The 6,720-nt window shown below is 41.0% G+C and overlaps 1 pseudogene; it reads right to left on the reverse strand.

Moving 5' to 3' along the window:
• Nucleotides 1–1,403: 1,403 nt before the first annotated feature.
• On the reverse strand, nucleotides 1,404–2,907 carry LOC141103516 (poly(rC)-binding protein 2 pseudogene; annotated as a pseudogene).
• Nucleotides 2,908–6,720: the final 3,813 nt, after the last annotated feature.

Here is a 6,720-nt window from a genome sequence, read left to right on the forward strand (position 1 = left end):
CTGGAGAGATCTGAAATGCACTGATGCTCCCCATCCAACCTGAAGGAGCTTGAGAGGTCCTGCAAAGAAGGATGGGAGAAACTGCCCAAAAATAGGTGTGCCAAGCTTGTAGCATAGCTTCAGAGCAAAGGCTATGAATACTGATGTACATTATTTTTATTTTTAATAAATTTGCAAAGATTTCAGACAAACTTCTTTCATGCTGTCATTATGGGGTATTGTTTTAGGCTGTAACATAACAAATGTGGAAAAAGTAAGGCGCTGTGAATACGTTCCTGACCTTGGGATGCCCTTCTCATATCTAGTACCACAAAGTACCCGGCCACCTAGTGGTAGATGAGAAAAGTGCAACAAGGCCAAACTTTGGGAGAAATCAATAGATCTCTATCAATCGACCAAGATAACTACTCTTGGCAAGTAAATTTGTGAGAAGCTCCCTGACTAAACCCTAGGGTGCTACATCAGCATAATTATTAATGCGGAATGTATGTTCCTTGCTAAAGAACATTATTTTTGATCAAGTTGTTATGGGTAAAGTTCCACATTAAGAGGAACATTGTTCCTTCAGAGACTCTGTAGTTGTCACAGAATGTACAGTTCCCTGTTTGTCAGTGCAGGGAGAAGTTCCTGATCGAGTAGGGTCAGTGCAGGGACACCTCTTGTTCACAGTGGATGCTGTGGTGTCTAAACCAGCACAGTGGGGTTCTCTTCAACAGCCTAGAGTGTATCAAAGAGTTTGTGTGTTTGATGGGTATATATGGGGAGGTGATCAACTATAAAGATGTGCCAGTGGAGGGTATCATCACTATAGTAAATATATTGCAAAAAAAAGGTAGGTAGTAGGACTTTAAATACCCCTCCAGTGATCACGCAAATACACTTATGTAAGAAAAAATATGTACAAAATCTTTAATTTAACAAAAAATATTTAAAATCACATGTCAAATTGTGATGGCTTGCATACTGATACCAGCAAAACATTATTCACTCCAGCCATGTACAGCTGTTTGTCAAGATGAGGACATTTCCTGTAGAGCTCTACTCTGGGGATGATCTTTCTCCCATGAGCTGGCGAGACTATACCACACTGGATATTCCACCGGTACATCTTTGCATACTGTGTGGTCTAGTTACAAGATGCATTAAAAGTATATCAATTGAAATCTCAGAAAAAGGTATATAAACGTATTTTTTTTTAATGTTTTGCAAATTATACTCATATTTATATTTTGTTCTTAGAATCCACTTTTGTGATCATGTACATTTGAGAGGTTCTGAAGAATTGGTCATTTCCATGAAACGTGTTGACCCTAGTTCCTCATCTCGACAAACAGCTATACATGTTTTTAGTAGATAATGTCTTGCTGGTATCAGTATTCAAGCCATCACAATTTGACATGTGATTTTAAATTTCAGTCCGTCTTTATTTGTTTTCTGAAAAATTCCTGACGTTATAGAACTAAATTGAAATGCCTTTAATAACCCACTCTTTACATTGTGACCTAAATAAAAAAAAATTAGGTAACAGGACAAACTTTTATAAAGCTAAAATCTTTATCAGCAGGTTTTAACAGCAATAGAGGAAAACCGAAATTGAGTTAAAATGTCATTTCAATAAAAGAAAAAAATTTATGAGTGGATGAGGAAAAAGCACGATGAAACTGAAAACTTGCAAACTAGTTAAAACCTGAAAAAAGGCTGTTTGCAGGGATATGCAAACTGACATGAGCTAAACAGAGGAGATGCTGGAAGTTGCCTAACTGCTTTCCATGCCACCAGCTTCTGAAGAAAGCCTGACATTAATAAGGTACTGGGCCAAACTAATGCTATCTGTGTACCCAGTAATTGTAACCTGAGGATCAGTGGAACAGGGTTAGCAATCTTAATCTGTGCTCCAGGCATCTGACGAATCTCATTTATTTTGGCTCCTTGATATCCAATGATGCAACCGATCAGATCTTTTGGAATGGTGAGTTCGTGGGAAGTTTTCTGAGCTGAAGCATCAATACCTCCACTGAATCCAGTGTTGCCACTATGGGACATAGGGAAGTGAGATTGCTGCATTGCCAGTTGGTGTAACTTGGTCAGATCAGGCTGAGGAATGGCATACTGTCCTTGAATGGTGTAAGCCCCATGGAGATCCACAGCATCTAGGGAGACTCCCCCTGTGTGGGACCTCCGCCCCTCCCACAGGTCAGTCTCACATGCGTGCCCACCGGCCTGGCGCGACACCTGGCCACCTGCAAAAATAACCGGAGAACTGGAGGGTTTTGGCCGATATGTAATGGTTACCCCCTTTGGAGGAGACTCTAGCATTATCACACAGATCTGTTTGACACAGTCTATGATGGACTGAAGAATATCGGCAATAGTGATAGCACGTTCTGTGGAGTTCGGCAGCATATCCCCTGCAACCTGGGCCTGTGCCCCTGTACTCTCCCTGATTTCCTTTATTTTACAACCCCCTTTGCCAATCAGCGATCCACACTGCTGATATCCTCTTCCAATTTATCAATTATCATTGAAAAGGCTTTGAAGATGGCATTTGTTGGACCAGCTAAGGTGATAATTCTTTCTGGGCAATTGCCTTCTGAGATGTTAATACGAGCCCCACTCTCTTCACGCATCTTTTTAACAGATTCTCCTTTCTTTCCAATGATGCTACCGACTTCCTTTCCATGCATCAGGAGTCTGATGGTAAGGGTAACATTCAGGCCTCCTTCAATAACACCGGTGTCCATAGTAACTAGTTCTGTTAGATCAGGGCAATAGTCAGAAGATGTAAAGGTAGTCTTTGGTCACAAGATAAGACAAGACTTCACACTGGACGAGGTGAAGAGAGGGCAAGAGCGGGACAGAGACAGGGGAGGGAAGGGAGAAGGGGGGAGGAAAAACAAGGGAGGAATGGGGAGGAAGGGAAGATCCGGAGGCGAAGGGGGCCCCGGGGAGGGAGGGAAGGAGAGAGCCGGGCGGGCGAAGAATGGAGACGGCGGGAGGGGCTGGTGGGAGCTGCTGCTAATGCTGCTGCCTCTGACATGTGATTTTAAATATTTTATTGTTAATATAAAGATTTTGTACATATTTTTTCCTACATAAATGTATTTGCATGATCACTGGAGGAGTATTTAAAATCCTACAACCTACCTTTTGTTACAACAGCCTAGAGTGGTGTTACACTACACTGCATTTTACCACCCCTCCAGCAGAAGCCATCCTCTGCTTCAACAGGCCAGCCTTGTAATACTACCACTCCATAGTACTGTGCCATTACTGTCTGTCGTCATAATGGAAGCGGTGTAAATTACTACTACTCTGTTGCCTGGTGAACTGTCTGCATTTAACTTTGCCAATTACAATACAATATACAAGTTAGTATACAACTTCAAGGATTGTGTGTGTTATCTCTCTCAGATTGGGTATCCAAGCCCTAAACTTCACCTACACATGGCACCCCATATTTATAGTAACACATGCAGGTCCAATGCAGCAGGTCCTGAAGAACGAGAAGTAGCAACAGAAACAATAGAGCAGGAGAGATATAATTTAGGAACATGTGCATATCAAATGTGAACACTTGATATGCACATCCAGTCAAGAGGTAAAGCAAGTTTAAAAGATAACATGTCAAAACTTGTATCCTCCAAAACAAAGTCAGCAATGGCACATTCATATGATTGTAGTATCAGATCCCTTCTAAGCTGTCAGATATAGAAGAACATGTCTCCTAAGTCCTCAGCCATTATTAAATGTATTCTACATTTTCCATAACTAATCATGTGTGTAATGCATGCTGATTTCTTAAAGGAAAACTTTAATGGGGTGCAAAATAATCAGTCAATGTACATAAGATTATATGGTGTTGATATTTACAACCCACAGCATAACTAGTTTCTTTCTGCTGAGACCTAATCATGAGCATTCATTCGGTGTATGTTATTTCTACCTCAGTTTATGCATACTGTATACTGAGGAAGACTATGTTTGCAGCAGAACAGCATTGCTCTGAGCATGCCCAGATGTGCTTATGTCTCAAACAAGCCATTGAGTTTTGCCAAAGATCCCCAAATACTGGTCGATGCTGCCAGTGAAGTTCATCTAGTGAAGCTCTCTGTGATGATGTGGCCGCACTGCTCCTGACCTCAGAGCAGTGTTACTATGCTCATATAGGATGTGCCTGCTTGCACTACAGTGGGATGAGAAATTGCTGCAGGGGGCATTGCTCTCAGCATTGTTGATTCACAAGTCAATAGTTTATCCACACCTAGTCTCGCCCACTGCTTTCTAGATTGACAGCTTGCCCTAGATTGAATTGCTGAGCTCCCCTCTGCTTCGCCCCACTGTGCACTGCAGTGTCTGGGAGGGGGAGCATTTGAGAGACAAATTAGTGAGGATTTTACTCAGTCAGGGAAGTTTTTGTTTATGTTAAAGGCTAAGTTCACCTTTGGAACATGTTACATGTTCCACCCCTATTTGGGGTGGAACATGTAACATGTTCCAGGTGCTTCCTTCTCCACAAATACCAAAGAATAAAAATCGATTGAGTGTCCATATAGCCACATATAGTCAACTAATAAACATAAAAACATGTTGCTCTATCCAAATAAAATGCTAGTGAAACAATAATCAAATGGAAACAAATAAAGTGTTTAAACAATCAAAATTCATGCAAGATAGATAACTTCATAACCATCCAAAGAAAATTCATTTAAAAAAAGTGCACAGTGCAAAACAGTCCATCGATATATATGTTCAGAGCAAAACAGCTCATCAATATATGTTCAGAGCAAAACAGCCCATATGTGCGATGCCCACATTTTTAAACATGTATGTACACCACTTACCAACTGCTTACCGAAAGGTAAGACCCCAATGATGGAGATCTGGCTGCACTTTTAGGGAGATATCCCACTGAGATTGATGGATGGCACAGTCCTGGGCTCAGGAACAATGATTTCAGAAGTAACCAAGGCAGTCCACAAATGAAGCTCATTAAGGGATACGTGTAAAGTAGCACTATACAATATCAACAATTATTTAGATAAAAAGCTACTCATAAAGGCAGGTCAAAAACAGCATGTAAACCAGGTCCGCATGGTCAGCACCCTGGCGGAGCTCCCATGAACGAGTTACCAGCTGATCGCTGGTGCCATGCTTTAGAGGCTCCAAAAAATAATAATAATAATAATAAATACATTTATTATTTTTTTCTAAAAAGTGAACTTATCCTTTAACATTTTGTCGGAGGATAGAACTAAGTTTATTCCAAGCTTGTTTAAATTCGCTTGCTGTTGGTTGCCTCACTATTTCATAATGGAAGCCTGTCACACATGTCCACTGCTGTGAGTGATACATAAACAACTTGATCTAAACGTGAATTAAGCCCATGAATTCCAGCACTAGAGGCTGATGCCTAATTCGCTAGGCCACTGGGCCTCTACATGAGCTTTGTTGTAAATAATGGTCTGTGGTGATTACACATTCATCTATCCTCAGAATTATTGCCAGAATATTGCCATATGCTGGTCTTTCTGGCTTGCACAATAGATGAAAGGTCTGAATACCGATTGGCTCGGAATCGATGTAGGTCACACCAGCCACCGATCTTAAGTCCAGCCTGAGAGCTGTCTTTGGCAGCTCTGTTTTTGTTTTGGGGGAGCTTTCAGCACAAGAACTTTGGCTGCTCTGATGTGTCAAAGCCCACCCTTTTGCAGCTGCACATATCTGTTTGGTGGTCCTAAAGAGGTTTAGTTCACATTCTGCTGATTAACTTACTACTATCTCTGCCAGCATTATGTTCAATACATCCACTATTGTGGATGATTGGAGCAAAACATAAACAATACAACTCAACTGGGAGTTGAACCCACAATCCCAAAACAGCAGAGACCAATACCTTTTACATTAGGCCACTGATTCATGATGCATCACACCTATTATAAAGAATAATGAGTAGCAAGACATTACGCCTCAGTTGTTGCACACTACCACAGAACCTTCTCTGATCTTTCGGGCTTGTAGAGTGGATAAATGCTGCACAAATACTGTGATATACTTTTTGGCTTTTTTTTCTTAAAAAATGAACAATCAGCAGCTGCACAGTGATCATCTAAAAAGCTGAAAAATCTCTGTTTGCAGTCAAAGGCATTGCTAGGCCCTGGCACTATAGGAATATGCTCCAGAGCTCCTTTGCAGTTAGTTTTGGTGTCATGCCACTAACAACAAATACCCTTGCAGTGATATGGTAGGCACTAAGAAGAATACTAGCTTCCCTCGGATCACACCATGTCTCCCCACCGGGAGAGGAACCATGGACTATTATACCCACACAAGTTAAACACTATATGTACACAACATAAATTAATGAATAAACACAGAAAACCTGACAATTTCTTTTTTAATGCGGAGCAGAAACTTTTTTTATGAAAAAAATGTAATAAGTATGTTTTTTTAACCAGAAAAGACTCTGTATGCCTTTTCTATCATAAAGCTTTTTACTTACTACTAAATATATTTTTTTAATTGCACACTGAGCCACACATATGCAGTTCAGCGCATTGTTCTGGCATGCTGTGGGTGTTGGGACAAAGTAAATCCCATGTGCATGTGCAGAAGTTATGGGATCCCAGTCTTAGTCCGTAGGGTTCAAGGTTGAGTTGGCCCACCCTTTGCAGCTATAACAGCTTCAACCCTTCTGGGAAGGCTGTCCACAAGATTCAGACG

This window comes from Aquarana catesbeiana, linkage group LG07 (genome assembly GCF_042186555.1).
Source record: "Aquarana catesbeiana isolate 2022-GZ linkage group LG07, ASM4218655v1, whole genome shotgun sequence".
Lineage (NCBI taxonomy): Eukaryota > Metazoa > Chordata > Amphibia > Anura > Ranidae > Aquarana > Aquarana catesbeiana.